Source organism: Hyperolius riggenbachi, chromosome 7 (assembly GCF_040937935.1).
Source record: "Hyperolius riggenbachi isolate aHypRig1 chromosome 7, aHypRig1.pri, whole genome shotgun sequence".
Lineage (NCBI taxonomy): Eukaryota > Metazoa > Chordata > Amphibia > Anura > Hyperoliidae > Hyperolius > Hyperolius riggenbachi.
The window spans coordinates 307,599,002-307,618,236 of record NC_090652.1 but is presented as its reverse complement, the minus strand read 5'-3'; the positions used below and the strand labels follow the sequence as shown (position 1 = coordinate 307,618,236).

The 19,235-nt window shown below is 47.0% G+C and overlaps 2 long non-coding RNA genes across 2 annotated transcripts in view; both read right to left on the bottom strand.

Annotated features, from left to right (window-relative positions):
- Positions 1-19,235, bottom strand: part of LOC137525201 (uncharacterized) — a 355,356-nt gene that overhangs the window by 145,592 nt on the left and 190,529 nt on the right. The window lies entirely within an intron of this gene.
- LOC137525910 (uncharacterized) overlaps positions 1-19,235 on the bottom strand; it is a 91,090-nt gene that overhangs the window by 46,453 nt on the left and 25,402 nt on the right. The window lies entirely within an intron of this gene.

Below are 19,235 nucleotides of genomic sequence, written 5' to 3'. Positions count from 1 at the left end.
ACAGTAGTACTTTGAGTGAGGACCACCCGAGGAGCAAGTGGTCCTTGGCAGTATGAGAAATACCTCCCTTAGGAAGTACAGAGATCTTGCAGCAGCCTGAGACATCCAAGGGGCGGAGTCCCAGGCTGAATAGCAAGAAGACCTGGTGGCTAGTGACCCCTGGAAGATGGGCGTCACAAGCAGGTCTGGAGACTAACACAAATGATAATACAGTTCCCTAGTCTTAGGTGCGAGGTCCGTGGTCTCAGCACCCTGGAACTAGTCTGAAGTATAACACAAATGATAATACAGTTCCCTAGTCTTGGGTGCGAGGTCCGTGGTCTCAGTACCCTGGAACTAGTCTGGAGTATAACACAAATAATAATACAGTTCCCTTGTCTTGGGTGCGAGGTCCGTGGTCTCAGCACCCTGGAACTAGTCTGAATAATAATACAATGATAAACAAAAGTAATCTGGCTCAGTGTGAATTCCCAGGTCCTCCTGGTTCAAACACACTGTAGGATCTGACTATGGTCTGAATGCTTCCACGTAAGTGTTCGCAATGGCAGACAACCAGCAACTGGCAAGCAAGCTGTATATATAGTTGCAGGACTCTGCCGCACCGCCCGAGCCACTCAGCCAATCAGGAGTCCAGCAGGAATCAGCTGATCGTCCTGATCAGCTGATCCATCTCCTGCTGGTATAAAGGTCCTGACTTCTGGCTCGCGCGTGTAGTTCTCCATCCAGGTGCACTAACAGACCCAGCCACACCAGATGCACGCCACTGTGTGCAAACCGCCGCATTGGATGCGGAAACAGCCGCCTTGCTGGCAGTACATGCGGCGGTTTTTCCGCGATCTATCACAGTATCAGACGCATGCTGCCGCGTACAAACCGCTGCGCTGGACGCAGAGCCAGCCGCCTTGCTATCAGTACACGCAGCAGCTTTTCCGTGTTTTCTCACAGTAGGCCTAAAAAATGTGTCCCTGAGTAAAATGCACCATGACTTTATTCTTCTGCTGTTGTCACTTACAGTAGATTGCATAAATCTGACATGTTTTGGGCTAGTGCATCTCCTCATGGAGAATTCTTGATTTTTCTTTTACTAGCACATCTCCTCATGGGGGATTCCTGGGTTTTTTGAATTTCCAAAAGCCCCGGCTGCACACGTCCTCACTCACTTCGCCGTTGTCATGCGGCGCATGTACAGTACAATCAAATCTCTTACTGGGCATGCGCAGGACGGCGACGCAAGCAAGGACGTGCATGACCTCCTTCTCCATTCTTTACATTAGATAGCTGGATTAAAAAAAATAAAAATCTGGTTGAGTTTTGGTAGAACACCCATAGCTAAATACCCACAAAGGCCATGGAAGACGGATTGGGGGATACGAGGCACTGAAAGATGCGACGTACAACTGTTCCCAAATCCATCTTCCACAATAGCATACTGTGGGAACAAACGATGGGCGTGAACGTGATGTTGAACAATCAGAACAACCGTCCAGGATAAGATCCCTCATGGGCCTCAATTCTGGTAGCTATGTGAGGTAAATATTTTTTGTAGGTAAAATACCTCATGTGGTATTTTTCTCTTTTTTTAGCAATTGTGAAAGATTTTTCAGCAATTCTGAACATGCGGTAAAACATGCAGTAAAATGTGTGGTAAATGCATAAAGCAGTTAAAAGGTGCAGTATTTCAGCGGTAAGCATGCAGTAAATAAATAATAGTAGTCATTAATTGTCTTCCATAAGTTAGGATAGTCTTTGGAAGATGTTTTTTTTTTTTTTTTTTTTTGAGGGGGGGAAGGTGTATTTGATTATGTAGCAACCTATGACAAGTATATTTATAGGCATTCCCTATAAAAAAAAAAAAGTAAATATTTGGAGTTTTATTTCTACTATTCTTTTCTATTACACAGACTGAACAGGAACTTAACTAAAGCAGCAATAGGAACTCCGCTGCAAAACTGCAAAATGCACACAAATTGACTTTACCTTAAGGTACAGGCAGGTCTTAAAGGGGAACTGAAGAGAGCGGTATATAGAGGCTGTCATGTTTATTTCCTTTTAGACAATACCAGTTGCCTGGCAGCCCTGCTGATCCTCTGCCTCTAATACTATTAGCCATAACCCCTGAACAAGCATGCAGCAGATTTGGTGTTTCAGTGGTTCAGACTTATAAGTCTGATCTGACAAGACTAGCTGCATGCTTGTTTCTGGTTTTAATCAGATACTACTGCAGAGAAATAGACCAGCAGGGCCACCAGGTAACTGGTATTGATTAAAAGGAAATAAACATGACAGCCTCCATATACCTCTCTCTTCAGTTCCCCTTTAAACTGATCGGTAAATTATGTGCTAGCATGCCCCCTAATTTCCATGAGAAAAGAGATTTTCGGTAAAATTCTTGCAAATTACTGCACCAATTACCGCATAATTTACTGCTTGAGGTAAAGCATGACTAAAACCTACCAGAAGTGCTCAGTGTCATTACCTCATGAGGTAAATTACCATACATGAGGTAATTTGTTTGAAAACCCTACCAGGATTGAGGCCATTATGATCGTTTAAAGTAAACGATTATCAGCCATCGTTGAACAAACTTTCGTTGAACGACATTACATGATATCATGCAAACAGTCGTTTGCCGTTGATGATTTGACACAAAAATCTTCAGGTGGGTATGGGACTTCAGTAAACTAAGAGCGATTTTATTTCACTTGCCCCGAGTCCTGTTATAAGGAGAGCTATTGGTAGGGAACGTCTTGTTTTGTCCCGGCTTGACATGCGTGGCCGGGCGTGCCAGCTTCCTGTCACCTGCAGTGCATGCGTGGTGTAACAAGGAAGACCTATGGTGGCTGGGCTGTCACTCACCGAACAAATGGATGAGCGCCCCGGGGAGAATACATTACTCCATATCTTGTTCCGCTATGAATGAAGCGGACTCCTGTACATTCATATATACAGCTCTGGTATTATACATAAATATTAACTTATTATCTCACTTTTATTTTTTTCCTCTCTGAATGTGTCTATTGAAAGTTCATGAGGTTATTCTTAGCCTGGGGAAATCAGGAGTGCTTTATATTCATTTATGCACATTGGGAAATATTAGAAAGATTTGCTGAAATGTAGAAGTAGGCAGGTTTCAGCACCATAGACAGGACTGCAGATAGTGTTAAAGAGTACCTGTGGTAAAATTGACATAGCCAGTCATAACAGGCTCTGTCTTAAAGAAACCTCAGGTGGGGGAAGCCTCCGGATCCTATTGAGGCTTCCCCCGTCCTTCTCGGTCCCACGGCGGCGGCGATAAAGTTCCCCGAACAGCGGGCATGTAAATATTTACCTTCCCGGCTCCAGCGCAGGTGCAGTATAGGCTCTCTGCTCGAAGATAGGTAGAAATAGCCGATCGCTGTCTGCCCACTCTACTGCGCAGGCGCAGTAGAGCGGACCCGACAGAGATCTGCTATTTTTGCCTATCTCTATGCAGAGAGCTGCAACAGCGCCCCTACTGGACCTAGGAAAGGTAAATAAATCAGCGCTTGTCAGGCTTGTCAAGGGAGGATTGCCGAACACTTCAGGGGAGCCAACGCTGGATTTCCTGCAGCTACAGGGGAGGGGGAAGTCTCATTGGGACTCTGAGGCTTCCCCCTCCCGAGGTGAGTACCCCCCAGGCAGGGCCGGGCCAAGGCAGAGGCGACAGAGGCTCCAGCCTCAGGGCGCAGTGTAGGAGGGGGCGCACAACTCACTCAGCTATCATTCCCCCATTGTGTTTGAAGCAGAGAGAAATAAGGAAAGGGGATACATGGCAGTGTCTTGAAGTCAGATAACTAGAGATTAAGGTGTTGGGGGCCCTGGGGCACCTCAGTCTAATAGCAATCAGTGTGTGAGGCTGGGGTGGGAGGGATGGAGGGGCACACATTTGTGTCTCAGCCTTGGGTGCTAGAGGACCTTGTCCCGGCTCTGCCCCCAGGGGAACTATTTTTTGTTACCCGTTCTCTTTAATGATGGAGGGTTGGGACGTTCGCTGGATTTAATACTTACTTGTCCTGGCGTCATCTCTCTAGGCAAGTGATTGCTCCAACTCCCCTGGATTTGGGCCCAGGCAATTTTTCTTCAAACAAGCTGCCAAAGCTTTGGCCACAACCCTTGCGTGGCCACGGTCCGCCCCCAGCTCGGCAGTTACAGCCTAAGTGGGGGTTGCCACGCAGGTGAAGGTTTCTGAAGAGCTTTAGCAGTCTTTGAAAAAGCTTCAGCAGTCTTATATGTCTTATATGTATTTCATTTTTTTTAATAATAAATTTGCCTTTTTTTTAGCCCTACCCTCCCTCCCTTCCCCCGCCAGCCAATCAGTGTGATCGGCTGTTATAGGCTTCAGCCTGCTGTAGATCGCAGCGCTGTACAATGTAATAAATGGTTTCACCTTCCAAAAGTATCCTAGTGGCGATTGCCGCTGGGAGACTGATGACGGAGCGAATTCAAGTAGAGATGCGTGCACATTGGCGCGTGCGATCTCCTGCAAAGCACGCCCCCAGGACTAAACACCAATTGGCATTAGGCTGTCCTGATCCTGCCACTGCATCCACGCCAATTGGCGTGGAGCTGTCGTTAAACAGTTAAAGACGTGCGCCACCAGATCAGTGCCTGCGCCTGAGCCGACCAGGAGAGAGCGGGGCTTTTAAGTTACCGCAAGTGGCTGGAACAGGGCCCCATTCAGCCACACTCTGCCCCCCCCCCCCCCCCCAGGGCCGCCCAGTGCTGGTCGTAATGGAAAAATCTACGCTTACGGATCATTACGCGTAATTTTATGCAATTACGCATTACACAATTACGGTTACGGCGTAGGAAATTATCTACGGTTCATCACTGTAATTACGCGTTAACTTACGCAGTTATGCGTAAGGATACCGTAATGTAGGCGCTTACACTACGATGTTACGTGTAGTGCCGTAATACCCATTAATGCGTATTTTTTGACGCATACGGATGATGTGTACGCAATAGCCATCAATGTGACAGCTATTGCGTACACATCATTCGTATGCGTCAAAACGTACGCTTATATACTGAAGGGCGGTAGAAGATACTATTGGTTGCTTAGGATGTTGACTGATTGGCTACTTTTAGAAAAGGGGATTTTTACATTAGTAATTACGCGTAAAATTACGCGTAAGTCTTCGTAAAATTATGCATACATAGCAATTACGGTAGACAGTGTAATTACGATACCACTTAACTCCTTACGCGTAAATAATTACGCGTAAGACCGTACGATGCGTAATTACGCTCATGCGTAATTTCGGCCCAGCACTAGGGCCGCCTGTGCAAGTAAGCAGTCTAAGTTTAACCACAGTGGACAGGCCGGGATTTACATCACAGGAGCCCATAGGCATGGATGTCCTGTCACCTTAGACTTCACCCTCCATGAACCTACAAACACCGACTGAATTGAACCGCAGGGGTGCTGGCTGGCCCAGCTGTCACTCCTCCCTTACTTCCCTTTCCTGTCATATTTAGCTATAGGTGCCCCTTAGCATTAGGTAGCTAGATTAACCTCAGTATTAAGTAGCTAGATAGTGGTGCCTCAGACTGAAGGGAGATCTCATCATTGGAATGCCGAGAGCTGGGTCAGTAACCTCTCATTTAAACTCCGCTCGGGACTCTGCATAGGGAAGAAAGGAGGGAGGCGCTCAGGTAGGGGAGTGAGCTGCCTTTCCATCATCAGGCGCCTGTAGGCAAGTGCCTACAGTGCCTTATGGTAAATCCGGCCCTGACAGTAGAGGCTGCTGCCTGTGTGTCTGTGTGTGGTCTGAGTGACTCTGTGATGCCAAATGCTGGTGATGCTTTATTTGCCATTGAAAAAAGAAAGTTCATAAAACACAATTCCAATAAAATGCCATTAGAAAGGGAAAAAAATGACTCAATTATTGTCTGAATCAAATTACAGTACTAAAGTATACTTTATGTGCATGGCAATGACAATGGTACACTTCTGACTAGTAAACCACTTTTCCTGATACCCTGGAGTTTACTATAAAGGGATTATACTGCACTCTCAGACAGTATCCCAACAGCAACGGCTCCATTAAACATACAATGCGGCAGACAATACCGATGCTGTGTAATTAAAATTCATTACATCTTAAGAAAGCAGCAGTAAAGTTTTCTTATTCCAGGGAACTTTTATTGGACCAATAATCTGTAAAGACACACTGCGGCCACACGGGGCGCTCAGAAGCATCATTATGGGAAAACATATGAAGCGCTGTGTTTGGATGTGCAACCAGGGGCATAACAATCGCCCCTGCAAGGGATGCAGCCAGAGGGGGGCCCATGGGGGGAGAAGCCTGTGTGGGGGCTCATGGCTTTGGGGCCCTCCAGGGCCATTTTTAATTGCAAGAGGGGGGCACAGCACATGAGGGGGAGCAGCGGGCACACACAGAGGGATGGTGGCCAGGCGCCCACCCACCCTCACCTAGGGGCAGGGCCGGGCCGAGGCAGAGGCAAGAGAGGCTCCAGCCTCAGGGCACAGCGTAGGAGGGGGCGCACAACTCAGTCAGCTATCATTCCTCCATTGTGTTTGTAACAGAGAGAAATAAGAAAATGGGATACATGGCAGCGACTGCAAGCCAGATAACTAGAGATTAAGGTGTTGGGATCCCTGGGGTGCCTCTTAGTCTTATAGCAATCAGTGTGTGATGACTGGGGTGGGAGGGATGGAGGGGCGCACTCAGCCTTGGTGCTGGAGGACCTTGTCCCGGCTCTGCCTAGGGCCCCCCCTTCAGGGCCTCCCCTCTCCAGAATTTGTGACGATTAGACAGGGAACACAGGACTAACCTTCTGGGTTCCATGCTATGCAACTCTGCATGTCGCCAGTCTTCTCAGTCTGCAATGCCGCTCAGCAGGGGTGTTGGTAGCCCCAATGATCAGTGGCACATGCCTTGGATCTATTCTGGGGTGCCCTGAATGTCCCCCAGGAAGAATCAGCTGTGGTGCCTCAATGGCAGGAATGCATTGCTGGGAGCAGTGGTGCATTAATCAAGGTTATGCTGGGTGCTGTGGTGCCATGCTGGGCACTGTGATGTCTTTATGGGGGCATGCAGGGAGCTGTGATTTTTCTTTAGGAGAATGCTGGGAGTTGTGATGCCTCAATGGGAGGCCTGTGGGAGCATGAGAGGGGGACCACTAGCAGGTCAGGGAATGCTATGGGGGAACTACCAGACAACCTGGCAGCAGGTCAGCCCACACAGCAGAAAGCCAGACCAGCCAGCACAGAAGCTAGGTAACTCTGCCTAGTTATGTGATATGCTGTATTTTTATTATTATTATTTATCATGGAAACGGGGCTTCATCCAACATTTTGCTGGGCAGGCCTACTTAGACGCTGCTAAGTTCATGTAAATATGGTTCCACCCATGACCACACCTACCTTCTGGTGCATGGCCACACCCATTTTCTGGCTGGAGTGCACACATTTTCCCCTGATCTCTTAGGATCCTAGCAACACCCTGCCGGTCAATGTTCATCCTGATTAGCGGAAGTACAGTGAGCGGCGTTACAGACTGAGAAGACCGGCGGCACGGATAGCTGTGTTCCCCGCCCACTGCCTGCAATCTCTGGAGGGGGGAATGCTAAAGGGGGGGCGTAGGTGGTGGAGGGGGGAGTTGGGCCCCCCCACCCCGCCGTTGTGTCTGCCCACTGCTTCCCTCCTCCAGTCTATTTATACTGGAGGCATCTATCGGGATCCGCAGCGTCAGACATCACTGCCAGATTCTTTCATGAAGACCTGGGCCATCACTGCTGAACCTTCACCTCCCTCTGCACCCCCCCCCTCTCCACTTCAGTGTCTCTTTAGGGTGATCAGATGATTGCCAAGTGCGACTGGTGGCGCCGTAGTATGGAGCCTCGGCTCGTGGCTTTTAGACATAACCCCACTATCCGTCCAGAACCTGTATAAGCCAAAATCAGTACCTGGTACAACCCCCTTTGTACTTGGCGAAATAAATAAATGATTCTGATTCTATAGCTAACTAACCTATACTGGGGTCAGCTATACCTAACTAACCTATACTGGGGTCAGCTATACCTAACTAACCTATACTGGGGTCAGCTATACCTAACTAACCTATACTGGGGTCAGCTATACCTAACTAACCTATACTGGGGTCAGCTATACCTAACTAACCTATACTGGGGTCAGCTATACCTAACTAACCTATACTGGGGTCAGCTATACCTAACTAACCTATACTGGGGTCAGCTATACCTAACTAACCTATACTGGGGTCAGCTATACCTAACTAACCTATACTGCGGTCAGCTATACCTAACTAACCTATACTGGGGTCAGCTATACCTAACTAACCTATACTGGGGTCAGCTATACCTAACTAACCTATACTGGGGTCAGCTATACCTAACTAACCTATACTGGGGTCAGCTATACCTAACTAACCTATACTGGGGTCAGCTATACCTAACTAACCTATACTGGGGTCAGCTATACCTAACTAACCTATACTGGGTTCAGCTATACCTATCTAACCTATACTGGGGTCAGCTATACCTAACTAACCTATACTGGGGTCAGCTATACCTAACTAACCTATACTGGGGTCAGCTATACCTAACTAACCTATACTGGGGTCAGCTATACCTAACTAACCTATACTGGGGTCAGCTATACCTAACTAACCTATACTGGGTTCAGCTATACCTAACTAACCTATACTGGGTTCAGCTATACCTAACTAACCTATACTGGGGTCAGCTATACCTAACTAACCTATATTGGGTCAGCTATACCTAACTAACCTATACTGGGTTCAGCTATACCTAACTAACCTATACTGGGGTCAGCTATACCTAACTAATCTATACTGGGGTCAGCTATACCTATCTAACCTATACTGGGGTCAGCTATACCTAACTAACCTATACTGGGTTCAGCTATACCTAACTAACCTATACTAGGGTCAGCTATAACTACACTAACTAACCTATACTGGGGTCAGCTATACCTAACTAACCTATACTGGGGTCAGCTATACCTAACTAACCTATACTGGGGTCAGCTATACCTAACTAACCTATACTGGGGTCAGCTATACCTAACTAACCTATACTGGGTTCAGCTATACCTATCTAACCTATACTGGGGTCAGCTATACCTAACTAACCTATACTGGGGTCAGCTATACCTAACTAACCTATACTGGGGTCAGCTATACCTAACTAACCTATACTGGGGTCAGCTATACCTAACTAACCTATACTGGGGTCAGCTATACCTAACTAACCTATACTGGGGTCAGCTATACCTAACTAACCTATACTGGGGTCAGCTATACCTAACTAACCTATACTGGGTTCAGCTATACCTATCTAACCTATACTGGGGTCAGCTATACCTAACTAACCTATACTGGGGTCAGCTATACCTAACTAACCTATACTGGGGTCAGCTATACCTAACTAACCTATACTGGGGTCAGCTATACCTAACTAACCTATACTGGGGTCAGCTATACCTAACTAACCTATACTGGGGTCAGCTATACCTAACTAACCTATACTGGGGTCAGCTATACCTAACTAACCTATACTGGGGTCAGCTATACCTAACTAACCTATACTGGGGTCAGCTATACCTAACTAACCTATACTGGGGTCAGCTATACCTAACTAACCTATACTGGGGTCAGCTATACCTAACTAACCTATACTGGGTTCAGCTATACCTAACTAACCTATACTGGGGTCAGCTATACCTAACTAACCTATATTGGGTCAGCTATACCTAACTAACCTATACTGGGTTCAGCTATACCTAACTAACCTATACTGGGGTCAGCTATACCTAACTAATCTATACTGGGGTCAGCTATACCTATCTAACCTATACTGGGGTCAGCTATACCTAACTAACCTATACTGGGTTCAGCTATACCTAACTAACCTATACTAGGGTCAGCTATAACTACACTAACTAACCTATACTGGGGGCACATATACCTGACTAACTTATAATGTGGCAACTATACCTGGATAACCTTCACTGGGGCACCTATACCTGACCAACCTATACCGAGGGCACGTTTACCTGGCTAACCTGTACTGGAAGCACCTATACCTGACTAACCAAAAATGAGGTCACCTATACCTGGCTAACCTATACTGTGGTACCTGTACTTGGCCACCTATACTGGGACCAACTGTCCCAGGCTAACCTATACTCAGAGCACCTTTATCTGGCTAACCAATACTGGACACACACATATTTATTTATATATCTATATATCCTGCCTGACCTGCCTTTCCAATCTCTGTTTTTTTTTTTTTTTGGGGGGGGGGCTTTCTACTGGAGCCCCTGTGTGCAGCAGATATAGTATTGCCACAAGCAGAGACCCCACCCCTGATATGACAAGTTCCCTGCAGGATATTTGAATATGGATTTTACCATTTGGAGCAAGCTGTGCAATTGTCTAGATTGAAGACTTTCATATTGATTTTGATTGCTGTGGATTTAATGGCCGAGGATTTATGGTATGATTGTTCAGTGAGTTGCTGGGATGATTGTCCCTGCCTGAGACGCATGGAATATGCTCAATCCTCTGGATGTCCCCCTCCGTAACTCCTGCCAGCCTAGACCCTCCTCATCTTTGTGGCTGCCCCTCTCCTTCCATATGCAGCCCCAACTTCCATTCATAATACTGCATCCAACAGCCCCCTCCCATTCCATGGTCAGCCCCGTCTTCCATGATAACATCCATGTACAGCAGCCTCTTCCCATTCCATCTGCAGCCCCCTTTTCCATTTAAACATCCATGTACAGCAGCCTCTTCCCATTCCATGCTCAGCCCTGTGTTCCATGTGTAACATTCATGAACCACAGCCACCTACCATTCCATGCGCAGCTCCCTCTTGCATGTGTAGCCTCCATGTACAGCAGCCACCTCCCATTCCATGTGCAGCCCCCTCTTCCATGAGTAAAATCAATGTACAGCAACCTCTCTCCCATTCCATGTGCAGCCCCCTCTTCCATGTGTAACATCCATGTACAGCACCCCTCTTATTCCATGTGCAGTCCCCTCTTCCATGAATATCATCCATGTACAGCAGCCCCCTCCCATTCCATGTGCAGCCCCCTCTCCCATGTGTATTATCCATGTACAGCAGCCCCTCCCATTCCATGTGCAGCCCTCTCTTCCATGTGTAACATCCATGTACAGCAGCCCCTCCCATTCCATGTGCAGCCCCTCTTCCATGTGTATCATCCATGTACAGCAGCCCTCCCATTCCATGTGCAGCCCCCTCTTCCATGTGTAACATCCATGTACAGCACCCCTCTTATTCCATGTGCAGTCCCCTCTTCCATGAATATCATTCATGTACAGCAGCCCCTCCCATTCCATGTGCAGTCCCCTCTTCCATGAATATCATCCATGTACAGCAGCCACTCCCATTCCATGTGCAGCCCTCTCTTCCATGTGTATCATCCATGTACAGCAGCCCCCTCCCATTCCATGTGCAGCCTCCTCTCCCATGTGTATTATCCATGTACAGCAGTCCCTCCCATTCCATGTGCAGCCCCCTCTTCCATGTGTGTCATCCATGTACAGCAGCCCCCTCCCATTCCATGTGCAGCCCTCTCTTCCATGTGTAACATCCATGTACAGCAGCCCCTCCCATTCCATGTGCAGCCCCCTCTTCCATGTGTATCATCCATGTACAGCAGCCCCTCCCATTCCATGTGCAGCCCCCTCTTCCATGTGTAACATCCATGTACAGCACCCCTCTTATTCCATGTGCAGTCCCCTCTTCCATGAATATCATCCATGTACAGCAGCCCCTCCCATTCAATGTGCAGTCCCCTCTTCCATGAATATCATCCATGTACAGCAGCCACTCCCATTCCATGTGCAGCCCCCTCTTCCATGTGTATCATCCATGTACAGCAGCCCCCTCCCATTCCATGTGCAGCCTCCTCTCCCATGTGTATCATCCATGTACAGCAGCCCCCTCCCATTCCATGGGCAGCCCCCTCTTCCATATGTAACATCCATGTACTCCCATTCCATGTGCAGCCCCCTCTTCCATGTGTAACATCCATGTACAGCAGCCCCTTTCCATTCCATGCGCAGCCCCCTCTTCCATGTGTGACATCCATGTACAGCAGCCCTATTTTAGCATTCTTCATTACTATTGGGAGAATTAAATACTTCAATGGAATGTAGAAAAAAAAAGAGTATTTGGGTAGAAAATATTTTTTTTCAAAAAACTACATATTTTATCAAAATGTTATCATACTTCCTTGACTGTTTCCATGAATTTTGTGGCAAAAACAATTCAACAAATGTTGCTAGCTCCTCCTAGATGCACATTAGATTGGGCAGGACTCCTGAGGAAGCAAACAGATGATAAAGCCGGATTGTCATCCATAAAATCAAATTCCATTTACCCACTGCTGAGTGTTTGTTATGTAGTCTACATGCAGTCTGCATTGCAAACATTCAAATCTAATCAGAAATGTTTCTGCTGTAATACATCGTATCTCAATCAGCCTGGCTCTATTTGGTGCACTGCCGAGGAGAGGGAAGCTTATTATCTCTCCTCCCACATCCCTGCTCTTCACTGATTGGCTGAGGGCAGTTCAGCATGACAAGAGACTGAGAAGTGAAAAGCTGCTGAAATCTGATCTTTGCTGTGCTCACATGTGTTTACAAAAGCAAACTAGATATGCCAGTATGGTTTCTAGGAGAAAAAAGAGTAATGGAGGAAATTACATCAGGATTAGCTTCAGTCAGGTGCCCAGGATTGGGTTCAGCTTCTGAGGGTGTCCAGCAGAATGTATTATAGTGCTGATGTAGGGGGGTACACGGGCATGAAAAGGTGAGTCTTGAGGGCTCATTTGAAGGTATTAACCTCCCTGGCGGTATGCAGTTTATGAGGCTGCGTCCGAGGGAGGGATTTTTGGAATAACACTTGTTTTACAGTTTGTAGCTAGCACTAGGCTAGCTACCTGTGTCCCCCAAGTCCCCCGGCACCTATCTGATCCCCCCCGATCGGCGCCGGCAATATTTACACAGCCGCTATCCCGCGAGAGCCGCAACTTCACCATTTAGCTTCAGTCTTCGCTATGGCAACGATCGAACATGACGTCATGATGTCATCGACATCATGACATCATTGACATCATGACGTCATGCGCAGTCCCGATCCTCCCCATAGCGAAGCCTGAAGCTGATTGGGAGGCTGCGCCATCGCTGGATCCCTAGGGGGTATGTATTGCGGCGGCGATCGGTGGGGACCGGAGGCACTTGGGGGGCATACTAATTTTATTTAAAAAAATCCTCCGGGGCCATGCGATCCCCTGCGGCGGCTAGCCCGACACTGTGTCAGGCTTACCGCCAGGGAGGTTAAAGGTGGGGCGAGTCTGATGGCTGGTGGGAGCGAGTTCTACAGAGTGAGGGCAGCCCTAATAAAATCCTGCAATCATGAATGGGAGTGAGATATGCACGGTGCAACCAGGTGCAGGTCATTGGAGGATCAGAGGGGAGCGGGTCAATATACAGTGGACAAGATCGGTGCTGTAGGTCGGGCAGGTCCTGTGCACCGATTTGTAGGCCAAATACAGAGTTTTGAAGTTGATCTTGAAGCGAATGGGGAGCCAGTGGAGAGCTTTACAGAGGGGAGTTGTAAAGCATTTATCTTCTTATATATTGTTTATATTTTTCCCCCGGGATAGCATGGCTGCCCCTGCTGCTTTTATGTCGCCAGCATGTGCTCTGCAGAGCCCCAGCGTAATGCGTTGGCATGATACAAATGAGCTTTCCTCGGAAACGCCACTGCCCTGGGCTAATTCGCTCTCCTTACTTCATCCGTCTTGGCAGATAATCCATGAATATGTCCTCATCAGGCCCACCTCATTCCAGACAAGACAAATATTGCTCTTTTTAATTTTCCCTGTCAGGAACAGCATCATTCTCAGATCACAGAGTGTCAATTGACTTCCCAGCCGCACAGCCGTTTTGCTGAACATGTGTAATTCCCATTGCTAATTTAGCAGAGGAAAAAAAAATCAAGACATATTACAACAATTGCCTCCGCCTACCGCTTCCTCCATATGGAACTCCCCGATGGCCAGAGGCTAATGCTCGTCTGTTTTCACACTGTTCAGCAATAATTACACTTCATTATCCAAGGTGGCAGCCCAGTCACCAGAGAGGCATCCCCCCTCCCCTCATATGTTCAATGTTGCATTGCATCTGTAGGTTCTATAGTATTCCTTCTTCCTGTATTCCTTTAAAGCAGGGGTGTCAAACTCTAATACAAAGTGGACCAAAATTAAACACTGGGACCAAATTGCAGGCCAACCTCAATGCCTGCTGGCCAGCTGCCACCCTTATAAAGTTCCCTGGTGTCTAATGGCCCCTCCTCCCTCCCCTATACAGTTCCCTTGTGTCTAGTTTATTCATAATTACCTTATTTTCAGTACAGCGCTCTAAAGCAAGTGGTAGCAATACCTGCTTCTGTGTTGGTATTTTGCACTCATAGAGCAGAGCATCGTTTTAAAGAGTAACTGTCAGGCTGCAAATGCAAATTTAAACCTCTATTCTCCTGTGTTAAACAGTTTAGAAGGAAGCCAAAAAGGCAATACTGACGTTAAAAATCTTTCATACTTTGATTTTTGCTGAATAGCAAGGCTGTTATTCCCAAGCTCCTAAGGAGGCCGGCAGGCCGCATAACAGATACTGCAAAGCATTCTGGGGCTGCTTCTTCTCCCCACTGCACTCCCTCGGTCCTCCCCTTCATTTCCCTATCCCTCCCTAAGGCTGCTTTCACAGTAAGAAGTTACAGGCTCATGTTACAGCAGCTTGTATCTTGCAGCCCAACTCACAGTACTGAAAAATCAATGTGCTGTTCACAGGGCACATGTTCCGTTAGAGTATACTGCAAGTGTCCGCTATTGTTCCTAGCCACATGGCTAATTAATATTCACTGCACAGTAGTGTTGTCCGGATCATGAACCATTAGGATCTTTGATCCGGATCTTTTTTGTGAGTCGAATCATCAGGAAGCAGGGTAAGGGAGGATATTACATCACAATTGGCTTCATACAAGACAGTCAAACATGGAACCTGCCATGAGCTGTCAGGAGCATCAATCTCTGCAAATACTATATAAAAATTCTGTGAAATCCAAACGTGGACAGTGAAATGCATATGTAATGTAAGTACAGCCAATATTTAGCTACTGATATGTGTGTTTTTTTTTTCCTCTGAGACCTTATACCTAACAGCTCCTCTTTAAAGAGAAACTCAGACCAAAAATTGAACTTTATCCCAATCAGTAGCTGATACCCCCTTTTACATGTGAAATATAATGATTTTCACAAACAGACCATCAGGGGGCGCTGTATGACTGATTTTGTGCTGAAACCCCTCCCACAAGAGGCTCTGGTACCGTACGGTACTCTGGGCAAACTGCCACAATGTAACAATGTTCACAGACAGGAAATGGCTGTTTACAACTGTCTGCAAGGCCAGAACAGCTAGAAACAGCTACATAACCTGCCCACAGTAAAAATGTCACCATGTAATACATGTCAGAATGTGAATCTGGGAGAGGAAAGATTTTACAATGAGCAAACACTGCCTAAATCATTTATACATAATTATGGTAAACATGAAGCACTTTTTTTATTACATTATTTTCACTGGAGTTCCTCTTTAAGCTAATTCGAGCGTTCTTCAAAATAAATACACTAGCACTTACAATCAGTCTTTCTACCTTCTTACCGCACAGTGATATAAGTATGACATTGTCAGGGGGGGAAACAGTAAATTCGGGCGCCTGAGGCTAGTGGACAAATCGGGCGCCGCCATTCACTTCTATAATAAATATCGTTTAATGGGCGTCCGGTAGGAAAAAAGGGCGCCGGAGAAAACTAACGTTTTAAAAGCGGCGCCCGGAGACTTAATGTTTTATTACTGTTTCTCATGATTACACATTATTTAATGATTTATACATGTTTAAATATTATTTTTAAACGAAAACCAGTACAATATTTTTCCCAAACATTATTTTTAAACGAAAAACATTACTTTTTTTTTTTTACATTATTTTTAAACGAAAAAAATTACAGGGGGGTCTTAGGTTTAGGCACCAACAGGGGGGTCTTAGGTTTAGGCACCAACAGGGGGGTCTTAGGTTTAGGCACCAACAGGGGGGTCTTAGGTTTAGGCACCAACAGGGGGGTCTTAGGTTTAGGCACTAACAGGGGGGTCTTAGGTTTAGGCACCAACAGGGGGTCTTAGGTTTAGGCACCAACAGGGGGGTCTTAGGTTTAGGCACCAACAGGGGGGTCTTAGGTTTAGGCACTAACAGGGGGGTCTTAGGTTTAGGCACCAACAGGGGGGTCTTAGGTTTAGGCACTAACAGGGGGGTCTAGGGGTTAGGGGTAGGTACAGGGAGGGTTACTTAGGCACCAACAGGGGGGGTCTTAGGTTTAGGCATCAACAGGGGGGTCTAGGGGTTAGGGGTAGGTACAGGGAGGGTTACTTAGTAATTTTTTTTTAAACGTTATTATGCGTTTTATTATTTAAACGAAAGATTAACGTTTTTACAATTGCCGATTTAATACACATTATTTAATGATTTATAACGTTTAAAAACATTACTTTTAAACGAAATACATTTTTAAACGTAATCCATGTTTATTGTTAAAAACCCGGCGCCCTTTTTTCCCATCGCCCCTTTTTAAAGGGATACTGTAGGGGGGGTCGGGGGAAAATGAGTTGAAGTTACCCGGGGCTTCTAATCGTCCCCCGCAGACCTCCTGTGCCCGCGCAGCCACTCACCGATGCTCCGGCCCCGCCTCCAGTTCACTTCTGGAATTTCTGACTTTAAAGTCAGAAAACCACTGCGCCTGCATTGCCGTGGCCTCGATCCCGCTGATGTCACCAGAAGCGTACTGCGCAGACCAAAGACCATACTGGACTTGCGCAATACACTCCTGGTGACATCAGCGGGAGCGAGGACACGGCAAAGCAGGCGCAGTGGTTTTCTGACTTTAAAGTCAGAAATTCCAGAAGTGAACTGGAGGCGGGGCCGGAGCATCGGTGAGTGGCTGCGCGGGCACAGGAGGTCTGCGGGGGACCATTAGAAGCCCCGGGTAACTTCAACTCATTTTCCCCCGACCCCCCTACAGTATCCCTTTAACGTACGCGTCAGGGGGAGACCCGGCACCCCTGCAAATAGCAACCCAGAGAACTGTCACTATTTGTGTATCTGCTTTCATTTTAAAATCACGAGCTGATTGAACTTACTAAAGTCAATTAACCAAACTCAGGCATAAATAATTCATCAAACAGGTAGCACAGACGAGCGCCTATTCTGATCCCCACATCCACAGACACAAGTAATGTTCTGACATCAGATGATAAAAAAGGAAGTGAGATTATAATTGGCCTCTGAAGGCTGATCCTGTCCCGGAGGATTTATCCGGATCAGCTCGTGTCTGGGAGCGCGAAACACTATGAGCGACGTTACGCAGGAATTACAGCATCATCCTTCCTGATATAATGAAAGCACGCCAATCGACCTTACGTATCTCATATAGTCAGCTTGGATTCTGCGTGATGTACCGTGAATGTGAAATGATAGATCTTATCCGATGATATTTACAGAGAACTATTCTCAGGGAGATTGGGGGGATCTGTGTTTCTTATTATTATTGTGTATTTGTATAGAACTGAACAGAACTGAAGCACTTTACAGAGTCCATAGTCATATCACTGACTGTCTTCAGAGGAGCTCACAATCTAATCCTACCATAGTCATAGTCTAATGTCCTACCATATTATTATTATGTATTTATTTAGCACTGACATCTTCTGCAGCACTTTACAGAGTACATAGTCATGTCACTGACTGTCCTCAGAGGAGCTCACAATCTAATCCTACCATAGTCATAGTCTAATGTCCTACCATATTATTATTATGTATTTATTTAGCACTGACATCTCCTGCAGCACATTACAGAGTACATAGTCATGTCACTGACTGTCCTCAGAGGAGCTCACAATCTAATCCTACCATAGCCATAGTGTAATGTCCTACCATATTATTATTATGTATTTATATAGCACTGACATCTCCTGCAGCACATTACAGAGTACGTATTCATGTCACTGACTGTCCTCAGAGGAGCTCACAATCTAATCCCACCATAGCCATAGTGTAATGTTCTACCATATTATTATTATGTATTTAGATAGCCAGGGCCGGCCCTAGAGTTTTTGTCGCCTGAGGCAAAATTAGAAAAAAATCGCTGCCCCCCCCCCCCCCCCAGCCGTGGGGGGGGGGGGAGGGGTCTCGAGCTGGAGGGGTAGCGGGTAGAAAGGGGGTATTGGGCCTAGCGGCGGGGAGGGGGGTCGAACCCCCCCACCCCTCCCTCACCTGGGTCCCCGGTCTGCGCTCCCCTCCAGCGTTAAGTACAAGCCTGCATATGATGAAGAGGCAACGGGCGGGGGAATCACTCACCTCTTCCGCGTTCCATTGCGTGCTCCACTGACGTCACTTCCTGCAACGCCGCCCACTGCATTGTAAGTGGACGGCCTTGCAGGAAGTGACGTCAGTGGAGCGCACGATGAAACGCGGAAGAGGTGAGTGATTCCCCCGCCCGTTGCCTCTTCATCATATGCAGGCTTCTACTTAACGCTGGAGGGGAGCGCAGATCGGGGGACACAGGCGAGGGAGGTCCGACCCCCCTCCCCGCCGCTAGGTCCAATACCCCCTTTCTGCCCGCTACCCCTCCAGCTCGGCGGGCGGCCCCCAGCACATGGACAGGTGGGTGCCACCCCCCCAGATCTCCCGCCTGAGGCAAATGTTTCACCCCGCCTCATGAGCGGGCCGGCCCTGTATATAGCACTGACGCCTTCTGCAGCACCTTACAGAGTACATAGTCATGTTACTGACTGTCCTCAGAGGAGCTCACAATCTAATCCCACCATAGTAATGGTGTAATGTCCTACCATATTATTATTATGTATTTATATAGCACTGACATCTTCTGCAGCACATTACAGAGTACATAGCCATGTCACTGACTGTCCTCAGAGGAGCTCACAATCTAATCCTACCATAGTCATACTGTAATGTTCTACCATATTATTATTATGTATTTATATAGAACTGACATCTTCTGCAGCACTTTACAGAGTACATAGTCATATCACTGACTGTCCTCA